Genomic DNA, 18,252 nt, shown 5'->3' with positions numbered 1-18,252 from the left:
TGTTGTTGTTGTCTCTTCGTGACCCCATGGACCAGAGCACGCCAGGCACTCCTGTCTTCCACTGCCTCCCACAGTTTGGTCAAACTCATACTGGTAGCTTCGAGAACACTGTCCAACCATCTCGTCCTCTGTCGTCCCCTTCTCCTTATGCCCTCCATCTTTCCCAACATCAGGGTCTTTTCCAGGGAGTCTTCTCTTCTCATGAGGTGGCCAAAGTATTGGAGCCTCAGCTTCACGATCTGAGCACTCAGGGCTGATTTCCTTCAGAATGGATACGTTTGATCTTCTTGCAGTCCATGGGACTCTCAAGAGTCTCCTCCAGCACCATAATTCAAAAGCATCAATTCTTCGGCGATCAGCCTTCTTTATGGTCCAGCTCTCACTTCCATACACCACTACTGGGAAAACCATAGCTTTAACTATACGGGCCTTTGTTGGCAAGGTGATATCTCTGCTTTTTAAAATGCTGTCTCCTATACGGGCCTTTGCTGGCACGATATGTGTTAATAATCATTTATAAATAATAACCAGCAACCCAGTGTGCAGGAAGTGAAATAGCTTGAAACTACATTGGCCACAAAATTGAGAAATTCACTGCTGCCAAACCTTAAAACAATCCTGTCTATAATGATATGATGAAAAGTCAAGGTAAGATGGAAAATGTAACTAAAATAGTAGTTTACTGTTGACCAGTATAAGCAAAAATGTTACTATACAACAGAGTCAGCTTTCATACACTTCCTCAGCTGCATGGAAATTGCTTCCCTGTTGTGTTGATTACAGAAGACCAGTTGTTTCATCTTCTGCGGTCTCCCCTCATATCCAACAGCCTTCAAACACTTAATTTTGGACACAGAACAGTGTCATACAGAGATGGTGTTGAATATACTCATTATGTTGCTAGGACTTTCTATGGAAACATTAGATGCAGTGAAAGACAGACTTAGGTCATACATTAGATGAACATGCTTGGGAAAAGACTTGCACCACTGAAACAAACATGTCCACACGTCAGGGTCCATGCTCTTAAAACAATGCAGTGGTAGTTCAGAAACCTAGTACAGTTTTGTTATATGGAAGCAGGCATTTCTCAAGAAACTGAAGAAATTGCAGGAGTAGGAGAACTCATGTATATATTTGGTGGGAGTGCTTGACTGTTAACACAAGAAATGCTGACCAGAAATGCTGACAATCTTAAGTGAATTAATTTACCCCTCAGTTGCTTCTTAGAAATGTGTTTGAAGGTAACAATTCGGAAGTGAAATTTAAGGAATTACTAAAATTTCTGATAACTGCAGCACATCTACCCATTGCACAGAAGTGGAAGATACTCAAAACACTGGCTTCTTAAATGGTATAATTTGTTTTCGGAATTCCATTGAAAGCTGAACTCTTTTATTAGCCAAGTCAAACATAAAAGCTTGTGGCCACCTGAAGCACTCAAGGTGCTAGGAACTGATTAAAAAGAACTACAAATGATTATATTTCAGACTTTAGTGACAGCCATGAGATATATTTTTAATATCTTAGGTTGGAAATGAGGAAGATCCTAAATTAGAAAAATGTACATGGTCTTTACCTTTGCATGTCTTGAGAACCATGAAAACCTAGGCCTTTAGTTCCTGAGGCTACATGAACGCTTTGTCTCAGACTGCCCTGATTCTCTCCAGCTCCTAGCAGAAATAAACCCCAGGCTTCACTGTCATGTCTCTCTACAGCAATTCAATTACTGCTTCCACTCCCGTTGGCTGCTTTACTGCTACACGAGTGACTCTTTATATTAGCTGCAGCTGGGCTAGCTGGTGCCTAAAGGCACGGTCGGGAAGTAGCAATGGCAAAGACTTTGCATAAAGACGGAGAGTCAAAGCCTGTATGTTTTCTTCATATTAAGGTCATCTTTGCATCTGCAGAGGAATACTACGTATTGTCAATATTAGATTAATATTGTCCTGTCCTTTTAAATGGGAACTGCTAGTCCAGTCTCTCACAAATACGGCGGAAACACTTCGTAAGTTAGAGATACAAAGGCATTCATTGCCTTTAAAATTACCATAAGTGGCTGTTTCTACCCTCAGTCTGTTTAGGATTGCCAGCTTGCAGCCCAAAGAACCTTCCTTTAGTTTAATGTCCTGCCCCCACCCCAAAGGATGGTGGTTACAGTTTCTTCCACCCTGCCCATCATTCAATCCACTTAAACATCCTCCCTGTGTTAGGAAAACAGGAGATTACAGAGGAACAACTTTATCTGTCAACAGTGAGTCAGGTCCCTTTTAATTATGCTTGGATTTAATGCTCCCCAACACTTAGTTCTTTTGGATCACTTTTTCTGGGGGGGGATGACTAACAAATTTAAATAATAATAGTATTTTAGTATGTCTTTAGATGCTTTCTTAATGAAGTTATTCAGCTTTTACAAGGCTAGCTCAACAGAGACATTGCTTAGCTTGTATTTCATGACTAGTGACTGCTGGAAGATGGGGATTAAGAATTGTTTTCCCTGGGGTGGTTCCTTGAAGGACACTGGCTCACCCATATGGGCATCCAAGATGCAGAGCTCCACGGCCAATAATGTATGTACAGTGCCTGGAATCACAGATAGACTGTTCTACTGAAATAAGAGGAAACCAGAGCTTATAATTTCTGTCCCTCCAATACATAGGAGAGATAAGAGAGACTTAATGAGTCATAAAGCAGCTGCTCATTCTTGGCTGACCACCTATAAAAGGAAGACAAAACCTTAGGCTTCTCCCCCCCCCCCAAAAAAAAAGAAGTTGTATCAAGACATGGCACCCTGTAGCCTAACAGCATGTTAGAAAGTCAGTACTTCCAGAGGCAACATTGCCGTAATAAAATTAGACCATAGTACAGAGCATCCCCTCTGGTGAGTACAAAGCACTAAAAAGATAACTTCCTCTCTTTTATGGCTGCGGGGATGCAGCAGCCTGCAGAGTCTGGCAAATGTAAAATGGGGACAGGCTTGCAGCATGTGGATGGAGCCTGCCTAACGGTTGCCCTTTGGCCCAGTCTGGTTTGTAGGAGGGCAAAGAGAATTTGCAGTGCTAAGAAGAGTTTTGTGTCCTTAATACTGTACAGGGCTCCTGCTGCACACCAGCTTGAACTGCAACAGCAACAGGCGTGTTTTTGAGGGGGAAAGATCTTACAAGCTTGAACAGCTGCCCACCCTTTAGCTCCCTGTGTTTCAGATGGACTGCTTCCCCTCTCCCAACTGCCACCACAGAGCTGCCTAATATTGCCCTGAGGAATGAGAGAGAGAAGACAGAACAGGCAGGCCATTATTTATCTCCTAAAAAGTGGCCTGGCCTAGCCATCCCTCCTCTTTCTTTTGCCAACCCTAATTTATTGGCACCCTAATTTGCCATCACAGGTTTACTCACAAACCATTTTTGCCTGAGGGAAAGAGTTTTCAAAAGGCCTTTTCCCCCCTGTAGCTTGTCTCCTGCCTTTTTATTATAGCTTTAATATATGAAGTTCTGTGTAAACTGCTTTAGAATGTTCACCTGTAAAACAGGATATAAACAACTTGAATGAATATAATGATCCTCACCCAACTTTGTTGTGTCATGTTACCACTGGAAGCAAGCAATCAGAACATGTTTCCTTCTTCTGACTCTGTTTCCTTCTCTCCTTCTTCTACATGTGGCAGTATTCAACTAAGTTTTATTCAGAGAAGACCCACTGAAATTAATGAACCTATATCAGTAGACCTACTCTGAGTAAAACTTAGTTGAATGCTACCCATGCTTTTTAGAGACTGAAGAAAGGTTCAAAGCTTCCTGTGTACATTCCTGTACAGTGATACCTTGGGTTAAGAACTTAATTCGTTTTGGAGGTCCCTTCTTAACCTGAAACTGTTCTTAACCCGAAACACCAATTTAGCTAATGGGGCCTCCCATTGCTGCTGCGCTGCTGCTGCACAATTTCTGTTCTCATCCTGAAGCAAAGTTCTTAACTTGAAGTAATATTTCTGGGTTAGCGGAGTCTGTAACCTGAAGTGGCTGTAACCTGAGGTACCACTGTATAATATATATTGATTTGGGGCATCTTCCGTATATTTTCCATGTTGATAATACATATCCTATTAATAATGATATGGTAAGTGGAGAGTGAAATCTAGCTATCAGCTTGAGCATAAATATCATATTTAATGTGAATTATTTTCCTGATAATTACTAATCAGCTACATTTAATTGCATCAGAGAAGGAACTTTGAATTTGAAATGTGTGTGAACCTTTGATTGCCATTAGTCCCTGCCTGTATCCTAAGGAAGTTTCTAACACTCCACTTTAAATTCTCAGTTTAATTTATATGCAGATGACAGTATAACTTGCAAGGCACTCTGCAGATGTTGCTTGCTGGATGCTATGAACAGTGCTTTAAACACAAGCTGAGCTATCAGGCTGGCAAGTGCTTGCTAAGTGGTCCCAAAGTGCACATACAATCTACCCAGCATTCAGATGTGAATGCATTCATTTTGTGTCAGCAATCCTTTGCAGAATACAACAGAAGAAGAAGAAGAAGAAGAAGAAGAAGAAGAAGAAGAAGAAGAAGAAGAAGAAGATAGCTTCCAGAATTACAATCTGGTGTTGTACAGAGATTTAAATAGGTACATGAGAATTCAGGGAATTTAACTGAAGTTGCTTTGTAAAAAGGGGTAATGCAAGTTAATTATACAAAAGAATTCAGTTTTTTTGACCTGCCAAATGATCTACATGCTGTTAAAGTACATTCTCAGATTGTAAACTGCAGGTTCTTCTGAGAATTAATGGGCCAAATTTTCTTCTATAGTACAGAAATGATAGTTTGTTTCATATACAGTCATTTAGCAAACAGCTTTAACATTTAATGTTTAGGGATCCTGAAAATACACATTTCCTCTTAATTTCCATCTTTCAAATAGTTTTCCAGCTGTAGTGCTCCTATCTACCACTGAACATACTGCCCTTGGCCAACTAACTCTTCAGCTACCTTATACCCAAGATAGGAATGAATATTTAACATTGACTTCCAAGTGTGGGTGGTTGGGTGAAGATTAAGGTGTTCTCTCTATCCATTACTCCATGGTTCTGAAAACCGAGGAAGATAGTGGGATGAGGATCAAGATGCCTACTGAAGATGAAGCTTTTCATAGATGCCTTGGTGTCAGCAAGATTCTGGGTAATAAGATTGTGTTGCTAGTCAGCTGATTACCCGTGTCTCAACTTAAGTTGAATTTTCCAAATAAAAGAAATAATATTTTATCTGGAAAATTTGGCTTAAGTTGAGTATGAGGAGAAAATGTACTGAAAAATCTGTTGTGGTGGGTTGTATATTCAAGATTAAAGGATGTGCATGAGTGTAAATTTATACATTTGACATTGCTCTTTAATCACTGAATTCTCTGATTTCTAGCATATAACTGATTGTCTTCAAGTCTACCGAAGTCAATTAACACTTTGAACTGAGTGAGTATCCAATAAGTCGTATTTACTGAAGAGATACGAAGGAGACCAAAATGTTTTGCTTCTGACAGTGAGGAGACTGTAGCATATCTAGCATTGCTGCTAGCAGTTGCTATTTGGGGAAGTCATGCTATCCTGTCTGCACTGTGATGCTGTGCTCCATTTCTAGCCACTAGAAGAGTTTTGAGAACTGCTTTTGGAGCAGCACTGCCAATGCTGAAATCAAAGTTCAGACTCTGAGGCCTGAAAAAAACTAAACCTTGGAAGAGTGTAGCTCACTTCTCACACTGGCAAAATATGTTCCAGTCTGATCAGGAAGGTTGAGAGCAGAAACTTTCTGTTCATACTTTAAGGGAAAGCTTGCACTAGGAGCCAAACTACATGCTAAATTAACCATCCTTTTTAAAAAAGGTATGATTAAGTTGGCCAGTTTTATTTTGAACAGCACCCTTCAGGGTAAAGTAAGAGCCATAGTTTTGGGATGGAAAATGGGTGTGAGCCCCCCAGTCTGGCCTGGGAGTGTGATCCAGATGCATAGCTGACTTCTTTTCCAAATAAAAGTGACCAATTTAAACATGGTTTTTAATAGTTGTGTCTAACATAACATGCAATCGGGCCCTTGTTAACCAGATATAGGAGTGTTTATGATTAGTCAGAGGAGACTAATGCCATTTCAGCAAATATCTCTCTGCTCCAGAACAGAGAGTAGAAGTCTTGCCCTTTAAGCTCTTTGCTGAATTACAGAATGAAACTGGTTTGCTCAGTATGGCAGTGTGGCAATATATGCAATGGTGCAAAAGCAGCATGACTTAATTTGGCACAGATGCTTGGAAATAGCGACTGCCTCTGTTTTGGGGTCACCCCCCCTAGTTTCTCTGAACTATTGAGATCCTTAGAAAACCATATATGTTCACCAATATATTTGCTAGTGCTTGTGTGATGCAGACATTAGATCAGGCTTCCTCAAACTCGGCCCTCCAGATGTTTTGAGACCACAGTTCCCATCATCCCTGACCACTGGTCCTGCTAGCAAGGGATCATGGGAGTTGTGGACCCAAAGCATCTGGAGGGCCGAGGCTGAGGAAGCCTGCAATAGATCATCCTAGGTAGCAAGAGAATGGGGAGCTCCCTTCGCTTATGCAGCCACTCAAATGGAAGGCTGCATTGTCAGCAGGGAAGGTTTCCTCTGGGTCTCAGACTTAAGTTAATCAAACAAATAAACATTTCAAATGCATTGGACACCAGCCTGCTTGTGTACTCAAGGCCTAGCCTCCTGCCACATTTGCTGGAGATCCAGTGCTACAGGAGAGGGCCTTTGCCATATGCTTTGGGGATATATATATGAAAACCATAAAAAGGACACACACACAAAAAAAATAATAATAAATAAATCATGGTCTCATGACCTCTTGACCCTCATAACTAATAAGAGCTATCCAGATAAATTTGAAAATATTTGGCAGAAGTGTCCTTTGGTGATTTCATCTAGTCCAATGCCCTGCAGTGCAGGAATCCTGCCCACAGCTATCCCTGGGCAGGTTTGAACCACCAACCTACTGGTTAACAGCCAGACACACTGACTCATTGTGCCACATACTCAAATGTTGTTCTCTGACACTTTCTCCAGTTTGCTGCTTTCCCCCCTTCTAGGTCACACCACACACACTTTCAGCTATAAACTCTGGTTTTGGTCCTTCTCACTAGCTGCAAGTAAAGGGAGGGAGAAGGGAACCCCCCCCCCCCATTTGCATCTCCCACAGAGCCGATTCCTTTGTTCTCCTTACTCCTTACACTTTGCCAGGAGGCTAACCTGACTTGGTTATCTTTTAACACTTGCTGGCTCCAGAGATTAGATGTATCTAGCACTCTGGTTAACACCCCAAGTCTTGATTAAATCCTAACGCTTACTGGATTCGGGAGTTGAGAGGGGTTTGGCGTCCCTGAACTCATAACAATATACTATCTGTTATATCCCTTTTCTAGCTGCTAAGGTAAGACCAACAATTTCATAATGATTGTGATTGTTATTTGATACATTGGACTAATACGATCCAATTTGCTGGCGGGGAGTGGTCTGTTCATATGTTTTGTATAATCTTTTATGATGGCTCAAGGCTATGACAATAAATTAAAAACATATGACAGTCCTATTATAAACACAGGGGAGGGAGGACGATTTTGTTTGGCCTGAGTGCAAGAAATTGGAGCTGAAAAGCAATTGAATGTGACTGTTACCTTTTCAGCTACCAATTCAAGTTAAACCCAAATTTCTTTTTTTTCTCCCCTTTTCTTTTGATCCTCAGGCTTCAATCCAAACCTTTGGGTTTAAATGGGATTTCATTTTGAAATGAAAGCAGTTTAAATGGAAACAAGAAATCTCCACCTCCTGCCAAATTGGGAATTTAAAACTGTGTGCTGCTGAAGTGTCTAGCAATCTTGGCAAGTTTCTGGCTTGAAGTGATAAGGACAAACAATCAGTAAGCTTGCTCTGAAGGTAAGAGATAAACCGAAGCAGTGCCTTTCATCTTACTTCAAAAAGTAGGAGCTCAAGATAAGTTTTTATATATTTTGCAAGAGGTCAATAGGTGAAAACTGGCCTTCTTTTGCTTTGCATGCTGATTGAATTTCATTAATATATTGACAAAGCAACACACATTCCTTTTTTCTCCATTTATTTCAACACTATGTCCATTTTTCACAGAGCTTTCAGCTGCCACAATTTCTCCATGAAGCTGCTGTAATAAAAGGGTATTTTAAATAAAACATATATTACTGAATATGGCAGTTCTGAAACGTCTTTCTCCAAAATAACCTTGTTGAAATGAATAAGACAATACTAGAGGTAAGGCTGTATTCTACCATTTGATAGCAGAGCAGTCACTACAAGAAAACACAAGCTCCATAGGAAACTAACTAGAAGGGAAGCTATAACCAGTATGTTTAGAACAATTCTGATTATTTCAGTAAAACTTAAAAATAAAAGCTTAGATGGTGTAGCTAATGCTAGCAAGCAGCTGATACTTTCTGCAATTAACTATTCACATTTCCCTTCCAAAAAGGAACAGCTGAGGTTTGCGCACCTTACAGATAATTTCAGTGCATTCTCCTTGGGATGATGGACTCAAGGGCATCCTGATCAAATTTGCAGATGACACCAAACTGGGAGGGGTGGCTAACACCCAGAGGACAGGATCACACTTCAAAACGACCTTGACAGATTGGAGAACTGGGCCAAAACAAACAAGATGAATTTTAACAGGGAAAAATGTAAAGTATTGCACTTGGGTAAAAAAAAATGAGAGGCACAAATACAAGATGGGTGACACCTGGCTTGAGAGCAGTACATGTGAAAAGGATCTAGGAGTCTTGGTTGACCACAAACTTGACATGAGCCAACAGTGTGACGCGGCAGCTAAAAAAGCCAATGCAATTCTGGGCTGCATCAATAGGAGTATAGCATCTAGATCAAGGGAAGTAATAGTGCCACTGTATTCTGCTCTGGTCAGACCTCACCTGGAGTACTGTGTCCAGTTCTGGGTGCCACAGTTCAAGAAGGACACTGGCAAACTGCAACGTGTCCAGAGGAGGGCAACCAAAATGGTCAAAGGCCTGGAAACGATGCCTTATGAGGAACGGCTAAGGGAGCTGGGCATGTTTAGCCTGGAGAAAAGGAGGTTAAGGGGTGATATGATAGCCATGTTCAAATATATAAAAGGATGTCACATAGAGGAGGGAGAAAGGTTGTTTTCTGCTGCTCCAGAGAAGCGGACACGGAGCAATGGTTCCAAACTACAAGAAAGAAGATTCCACCTAAACATTAGGAAGAACTTCCTGACAGTAAGAGCTGTTCGACAGTGGAATTTGCTGCTAAGGAGTGTGGTGGAGTCTCCTTCTTTGGAGGTCTTTAAGCAGAGGCTTGACAACCATATGTCAGGAGTGCTCTGATGGTGTTTCCTGCTTGGCAGGGGGTTGGACTCGATGGCCCTTGTGGTCTCTTCCAACTCTATGATTCTATGATTCTATGTCTTGCACTGAATTTTATTTGGAGATTCACAAGTGAGCCCTAAGGTGTTATCATTATTTTCCTTAGTATGCAGTAGATTCTGCATTCCTATGGTTGGAATGCTGCACAGCCCTTATGTTGGTTCAAAACCAGTGTATATGATGTTTTCCTACTCTCAATTTTAGTGAAAACAAACAACAGGCAGAGGGCAGAGTTTATTTGTTGTTGGTTCTCTGTACATAATGGAAATACTTGAACGCCACTCCAGATTTAAAATACTGTAAGTCCCACTGATTTCTACAGAAGCATTAAGCATATACCTGTATTTGAATGTCTTACATTGGAATCAATGGATTCAAAAGCAGAGTGGTCCAGCACGTAGTCCAATGGCGACATGCAGCCCTCAAGGCCTATTTTGATGGCTCTCAGCAACATTTGATGCTCCCTGCAGCCCTTGTGCTGGTAAGCAAGGAGCTGGGCTTTGGGAAGGAGGTATGGGGGCTCTGATAAGGTCCTAAAGGCCTCCTGTCTCCTTCCTCAAATCTAGTTAGCACTTTCCCAGCTTTGGAAAGGAGATAGGAAGGCTCTAGGACTCTGGCAGATGCTTGCAGCTCCTACTCAAAGCTTAGCCAGCTTTGGGGAGGCAGCATGAAGGGTGTGTGTGTGTGTGTGTGTGTGTGTGAAATTCTGCTCTCACTCTGCCTCCCATGCAACAAAGCTGTGTGCAGCCCTTGGGTTCTGTGTACTCTTGCAGCCCATTTGGTATGAAAAGTTGGACTGCCCTGGTTTAAAAGCACTTAACTTCATTTGGATTGTGTTCTCCCAACACCCTTTCTTTCTTTAATAAATGCATTTAGGGTATACCCTATACATAGTTTCCCTTGGAATAAACCCCATTCTGAACACATATGTCTAAGATGGTGCTGTTAGAAGACATGGAGAAGAATCTCACTTTAAGTGGTTTAACCTAATTTACATGTCCTGAAGTAATTCACTGCCCTAATTCACATGTAATTTTCCTTAGGATTTTGCATTTCACCGAATTTTGCAATAAAGTTCTTGGCTCAAAAACAGTACAAGAATGTGCAAAAGCTTTCACAATTTCAGGGTAAAATAAATTTAGAGATGTGTATGTTGATATAAAATACACACTGAATATGTATTTTGGGGATAAAATATGAATTTAAAGATACATTTAAAACAACAACAACAGCCTAGAGTTTAACATGGCATTAGGAAGGATTTTTCAATGAACACATGCAATTCAGAGACAGGCCACAAAAAAGCAGCAATTCTATACCCACTTCGATGGGAGTATGCCCCACTGAATTAATGAACACTGGGATAGAGAATGGATACTTTTTATTTGAAGATGACAAGATTTTAAATCAGAGGAATTTTCACTAGACTCTCCAACTCTGCCTCTTTTTGGATTCTTCCACAGTATTTCTGAAGATTACTTGGCCAGCTTTGGTAGAATGGACTTGCATAATATTTTTTCTAATCCCTTTTACCCTTTTTCATCGGTGCCCTTTCCCTACACTCTAGAAATTCACACGGAAAATTACTGAATGCATTTTTCAAAAAGGGATTATTTTGCGCTTTCTCTGGAGAAGGACAGTTGCCTTTGGTTGTTATGGTGCAGTAATTGTGAATGAACTAATTAGCATAATAAATTAGCCTGTGAATAAATGCATCTAATTCCAACTTGGAAATCAGAACTGCAATGGGAAACATATACCCCAGCATATAACTAAATGACCAGTTGCTTTGATTATTCCAGTCCTAATTAAACTTTGCTCTTTATCTTAAAAGTATTGCTGCTTTGGTTTGCACCTCCCAATTTTTGGTCTATGCAATGCTTCTCCCCATGCCTCATATTCTCTCTTTGTGGTGCAATACAAATATATAATCTATTAGAAGTGGGGAAGATTGGATGATGGTCATTCCAGGCTTGTGGATTGGGATTAATTAATTAATTAATTGATAATATTTATACACCACCCATCTGACTGGGTTTTGCCAGCCACTCTGGGCAGGTTGCAGCATATATAGAACATAGTAAAATATGTTTCAGTATACTTCCCACCCTAGAATTCTGTGATTCTAGATAGGGATTTTTTGAATATCTTAGCACTGAGCTTACTTGGACAGATCCACCCCCCAATTCTGTCATTTTTTACCTGTTCCTCTAAAAACTCTTCTTGTATATTACATGTATTATACAGATATTATACCCCATGTTTCTCAAAGTAATCAGCACATAAACAGATACCTGCACCAATGCATATAACTGCATAAAATACTCATCTTGATTCTTTTATACATTTTAAATGTATAATAAATGTACACATCTGTTTTGTATATAATCTTGTGTATAATTAGTTCAACATTTTAAAAAAGAGGACTCAGCAATGCATGAGTGGCTTGGTCAAACTTGAGACAAGACGTGGTCAGATGCAAGCCAGGGTCAATTGGGTTAGAACTGCCAAATTCAGGGTATAAATCTGTTTAAAATTTCCGAGCACAATTCAAAGTGTTGGTGCTGACCTTTAAAGCCCTAAACGGCCTCAGTCCTATATACTTGAAGGAGCGTCTCCACCCCCATCGTTCAGCCCGGACATTGAGATCCAGTGCCAAGGGCCTTCTGGCAGTTCCCTCATTGCGAGATGTGAGGTTACAGGGAACCAGACAGAGGGCCTTCTTGGTACTGGCACCCACCCTGTGGAATGCCCTCCCATCAGATGTCAAGGAAATAAGCAGCTATCCTATTTTTAAAAGAAATCTGAAGGCAGCCCTGTTTAGGGAAGTTTTTTATATTTAATGCTGTATTGTTTTTAACACTCGATTGGGAGCCACCCAGAGTGGCTGAGGAAACTCAGCTAGATGGGTGGGGTATAAATAATAAATTATTATAATTATTATATTATTATATTATTATTACTCCTCCATTACTAAACTTAGGATATAATTATTTTGCACATTAGCATGGGGGAAAGTCCTTTGTGGTTTGTGCCTTATCATGCAATATTTATTCAAATTTCCAATATAGTATAATATTTCCCCAGTAGTTACACACTGATCCTACTGAAAGATAAGCAGTAATTTGTGATTGATCACACTGTATATCAATCTAACTTATTAAAATATCAAAAACAAAATCTAGTGAAAAATCAGGTTTTTTAAAAAATAATTTCATAAACTATTTGCAATTAATCATCAGCCAGGAAAGTCACATAGCAATGTTATGTTCATACTAAGGATAATTTTTCAGAAATTTCTGAGCTTTGAGAAAACTAAGCTCTCTTTTTAAGCATTCCTAATTTTTATGAACTATTCATGTTTGTGCAGTGAGGGGCAACATGACTGCCTATAATTGCTATTCCAGCTGCAATTAACCATATGTAGATGCTTTCCCATGGAAATGTTTTGTGCTAAGACTTAATTAGGCTCCATGATTAAATGGCAATTAAGGATACCATTCCTTGCATTCCACCTTAAAGGAACTGTCCAAAATAAAACAAATGGGATGTCATGAAGAAATTAAAGGACATTCTAGCGTTAGCAACATATAAACCATAAGCACAGTGTTTGCTTCTATGTTTATTCCATAAAGACATAAATCAGTATAGGATCATAAGAGAACTTAAAATCTTAAAACCATTTAGTGTCTAATTAAATTTTTTTTTAAAAAAATGTAGACCTTCTAAAACAAAGAACCTCTGAACAGCAAAGTAACTGAACACACTTTCTTTAAACTCAGACCTATATGGAACCTTTGAGTGGACCAACCTGCTAAACATTTTGACAAGAGCCTAACATTTAAATCAAGATGCCGGCGAAAGAGAATTGCAAGGCCATGATGCAAGAGCTGGCTGGGCTTTAAACAGGGTCAGAAGAGAGTGATAGCATCCTTGGCATCCATTGCCAAGACGAGGGTGGAGTTCATGGTAATCATCTCTAGAGCTAAGATCTTCCCCCGAGTTATTTAGCTCCTAATTTCTAAGCTATATGGAAAAATATCCAGATTTATGGTAAAAGCATGGGTTGGACTGTAAAATAGCAAGTATGTAGCCCCTGAAAAACACATTTTCATATATATATTTGTAGAAACTTTTTGATTACTTTTAGTGTGTGCTTGTCATGCGTTTGGGTGGGAAATATTGCATTGGGAGTCTATTAGAGGAAGTAGAATTAAGTAGCTCACAGCTGCCTTACATTTCTCCCATCCCAGGGCACCTTGTTTGCCATGTCGCCAATAGATGGGTTTTGAGCATCTCATTTTCCAAGCATCCTGTCCCAGCAGTTAGCCAGTTTCAAGCGTATGTACCTGGTGTTGGCCTCCCAAGACCATTGTGCTTGGAGGTGTTATCAAGCACAGGTTAAAAAAAGGTAAAGAGACCCCTAACCATTAGGTCCAGTCATGACCAACTCTGGGGTTGTGGCACTCATCTTGCTTTATTGGCCGAGGGAGCCGGCGTACAGCTTCCGGGTCATGTGGCCAGCATGACTAAGCCGCTTCTGGTGAATCAGAGCAGCACACGGAAACGCCGTTTACCTTCCCGCCGGAGTGGTACCTATTTATCTACTTGCACTTTGATGTGCTTTCGAACTCTTGACAATTAATAGAACCTTAGCTTTTTAAATTGACCTTTGGTAGTACTGTAGTGGGTTTATGGAGTCAGTTGAGCATCATGTCCCTGGAATGAACATCACAATGTAACATTCTGAGGGATATTCTGGTTTTTGTGTTTTTAAAAATGCTTTCACATCCCCAGTTCCCAATAATGCTCATTGAAACTGTCCCTTTGCTGTGATGCAGTGCTATTCTAGGGGTATTATGGAAAAGTAAACATGGAGTATAGCCAGGAAAAGGTATTGCCTTCAACAGTGCCACAATTTCGGTATCACTCCACCCTGTTTAAGTAACCAAGGAGGAAGTACATTGCTGCACAATTGGTAAATCATCCCTACAAACTTTCATCACTGCAATTTTAGGTCCCGTTTTGCTAAAGGTTCTCAGGAGAAAACCTGTTGGTTCAGATCTAATATAATTTTGCCTACACACAAGTACTTTATTGCTCTGTTGTTGTTTCATTGTGTTGGTACCGTTTTCCAATCTGAGCTCTGACTGGGCTTCTGTATAGTATAATTCAAAGAAATTTCACAAAGCTTGAACCTTGTGACTAGTCCTTTGACCCAACATTATTTTGCCCAAAGGTATGTGATGCTTGCAGCATCACAGCTTCACAATCCATTGTGTTCTGCCAGCTATGGGGGACTGATGTTGGCCTATATGTCAGGGCATCAGCTGATGTTGAGAACCAAACCAGAAAGGTTGCAATTTGCCCCATGTCTGCCCAAACCTGGAACTACAAATAAATAAATAAATAAATGCTCTCCATTCTGATCCTACAAAACTGCCATACATTAAAAGTTTGGGGCTTTAAAAGGAGGGGAGGAAATGCTGCCGTGGCTGGTCATGGATTTTGTGATTTTTTCCCACTTATAAAAACATTCACTGGAGCTCAATAGCCTGAGGTGGACTAATTTTAGATGTACTTTCTCCCACCAAAGGTAAGCTTCTTTAGCAAGCAGCTTAATCTTCTAAATGTAAAGCCAGAGAAAATTTTGGAACCTCAATCACTGAAGATTTTTAAGAAAGCTGGGTGAGTGTCTTTCATGGTTATGTTGGGAGGTGAAAACGTTAGTTGATAGAGGGGGCAGAGGATTATCTAAGGACATAAGCATTAATAGGTTATTAACCTATCAGAGTTTAAATCTGTTGAATCTGTTTACTGTTTACTGTTGCTGTTGTTGATATTTTTGTTTTATAAATGCTTTCAGTATTTTTTTAAAAAAATATGAACCTCTTTGTTATCCAGCTTTGGACTTTTGCCCATAACACTTTGGTTCATGAAATGCTAATGTTTATATGATTTTTTTTCTCTATAGTACAATGAATTTGTGTCTATGTTCTTAAACGTAAAACGCCTTTTAGATAAAAAGTGACTAACACATTTAATAAATAAAATGTTTCATGTTTTTAGGTGAATTGTAGCATCTATGCTGTCTATCAAATACCTTTAGCTTTGCTTTCCCTGTTATGACAGCTAAATAACTTTCATGGTAGATGTTTACAATATATATTATCATTTATTATTTACTAAATTTGTTAATTGTTTTATCTTGCCCAGGGCAACCCAAAGCAACTTACAAACAACCAAACAAATAAACAGACAAAAAACACAAACCACACACATCCCGCACCACATAGGTATATTAAAACCAAGAGGAAAGAGAACATCCCACCCACTTCTAAAAGCCCCCAGATAGTTAAAAGGCCAAAAGCCTGGCTACAGAGGAAACCTTTTGCCTGGAGTCTAAACAAATATAATGATGGAGCCAGGCAAGTCTCCCTGGGTAGAGCATTCCACAAGTGGGGAGCCACTGCAGAAAAGGCCTGTTCTTGTGTTGCCGCCCTCCGGACCTCTACAAATGACATTTCAGGGTTATGTGAAAGGCCTTCTACAAATGGAACTCAAGGATTTACACATTTCCTTCTATTTTCAGTCTTTAGGCATCTTTGCTCATACACAAAATGGCACAAGAGGCAGGTATCAGAGGGTTTGGAGAAATCCCCACATTTGCAGAAATCCAAAAATAAATAATAATAATAATAATAATAATAATAATAATAATAATAATTTATTTATACCCCGCCCATCTGGCTGGGCTTCCCCAGCCACTCTGGGCGGCTTCCAAAAGAATATTAAAATACTATAATACATCAAACATTAAAAGTTTCTCGAAACAGGGCTGCCTTCAGATGTCTTCTAAAAGCCTGGTAGTTGTTGTTCTCTTTGACATCTGGTGCGAGGGTGTTCCACAGGGAAGGCGCCACTACCGAGAAGGCCCTCGGTATGGAGAGGGGTCTTCAAAAACAGAGGAATACAAATGTAACTTGCTACGGGTGCTGGGAATTGTAGCTCTGTAGAAGGGGAAACTAGCTCTCAGGATCTTTGGTGGGGAGGGGGGGAGAGTCATGTGCTCTAAGTGTACATTGAATGTGCTTTAAATGTATGGTGAGGAACTGACCATAGTTGTTCTCTATCCTAGTTGCGACTTGCTTTCCCGTTCTCTTCTAGTCTTCTCTGACTTTGCATGGCTTTCTTCTCTTTAATGCATAGGTGAAGAACTCTCTTTCTCTGGAGAGAGCTGCATCCTACAGAGGCGTAATCCAGCAGGAGGTGTGTAGCTGCAGTAGCTAGGGCTGAACTAAAGCTTGTGGTAGGTGGGGTCCGAGCTAAATGTTGGGTCCTTTCTTTCTGGTTCTGTCTGTCTTTCCTCTCTGTTGTGGGAGGGACATATCACTCTTGCCATAGGTCTGAACTGATGACTTGCAGATGGCTTCCCATCTCCTCCCTCCTATGTTCCCTCTGTTTTGGCTCTTCTGCATTTATCTTCTTCCACCCTTCTTTCCCTCCAGGTACTCTGCCAACAGCATGAAATTAGGCCAAAGCCACAGTTTCCCACTGCTGCCTTGGAGCAAATTACCATCTTTTGGGAGCATATTTCTTGTACAGCATAAAAAATATATCTCTTGCTTGGCTAAGTATCATAGATCACACCCATAGCATACATTTTCCCTACAATCAAGGCGTCCCCCCAGAAATCTTGGGAACATTAGTTTGTTAAGGATACTTAACATCACAGATGTACAATTTCCTTTCCACACTAATGATGGTTTATGCCCAAATTAAGAAAAGTTATGTGGCTGTAGTCACACCCCTTACAGACACTTGTGCTCCTCCATCAAGTAATTGTCAGAGTTATTAGCATGTGCACAGGGATAGCCCTTTTGCAGCTTTTCTTCTATTTAAAGCCTAATATTCTGAAATTTTGATGTTGTGGATGTGTAGGAAATTAGAAGAGGAACTACGTGTCTGCCTGAGCTATGGAAAGCCTGGTTATTGTGATGAAATTTTGTCTGCAGCTAATGATTGCTGTCATGGGCAGTCAGATGGAAGTGGCATCAAAGAGACTTCTCCTAAACCTCACCCACCAACCTCCAACCCTTCCACTCAGAAACTTGGATGGTGCACATATCACACAAATTAAGATGCTGAGGATCCATTCCAGATCTTTTACAAACTTTTTTGTTTGTTTTTGTTTTGCAGTAGATGAAAATGTGGTTTTTCAAGTATATTATTCTGGAATACTAGCTGAATAATGATGATGCTGTGTGGCACCATGCCAAACCTTCTCTCCACCATAAATGGATCAGTTTAAGCCACCAGCTGAGTTGTGCTGAACTGGCAATCTTGGTGAGAAAGGGAGAAGCCCAGTGTTTGAGAGGTACTAGCTGTGCCAGCACAAGTTTGATGAGGCAACAGGAATAGACAGAGAACTCTCAGGATGATCCAGTGGCTGTTGTACCAGTGTTAGTGTCACTGACTTGGGATTTACATTGATTTTCCTGTTAAGTAGATTTAAAAAAACCACTGACTCTTATGGAGAAACTGCTGCTTATACTGGGCGTAAGCAAGAAGCAAAGCATGCTTTGGTTCATTTGGCTTAATATTTCAGTGTGGGATATCTGATGGGGAGTTCGTGCAGTTAGAAAATTTAGATTAATGCGCCCCCTTGTTCCCAGGTGTGATATCTTTGCTGTATCCATGTACCCTTTCCACATCAGATGCCATGGGGCTGGGATGATGTGTCTTAACACTAGGGCTTTGGATCCTGGCTAGGGGTCTGCAAGAATAGCACGCTCTTCTTGTATACCA

The 18,252-nt window shown here is 40.4% G+C and overlaps 1 protein-coding gene and 1 long non-coding RNA gene across 2 annotated transcripts in view; one reads left to right on the top strand and one right to left on the bottom strand.

The window, feature by feature from the left end:
* Positions 1–18,252, bottom strand: part of SLC6A1 (solute carrier family 6 member 1) — a 74,860-nt gene that overhangs the window by 25,608 nt on the left and 31,000 nt on the right. The gene's annotated exons all lie outside the window — the stretch shown is intronic.
* On the top strand, positions 13,236–16,851 carry LOC128408245 (uncharacterized). Its single transcript, XR_008329005.1, has 3 exons — positions 13,236–13,413; positions 15,041–15,132; positions 16,654–16,851. It is a non-coding gene; the product is annotated as an uncharacterized LOC128408245 (long non-coding RNA).

Source organism: Podarcis raffonei, chromosome 2 (genome assembly GCF_027172205.1).
Source record: "Podarcis raffonei isolate rPodRaf1 chromosome 2, rPodRaf1.pri, whole genome shotgun sequence".
Lineage (NCBI taxonomy): Eukaryota > Metazoa > Chordata > Lepidosauria > Squamata > Lacertidae > Podarcis > Podarcis raffonei.
Note: the sequence above shows the minus strand (reverse complement) of the source record. Positions and strands in the feature narration are given on the sequence as shown.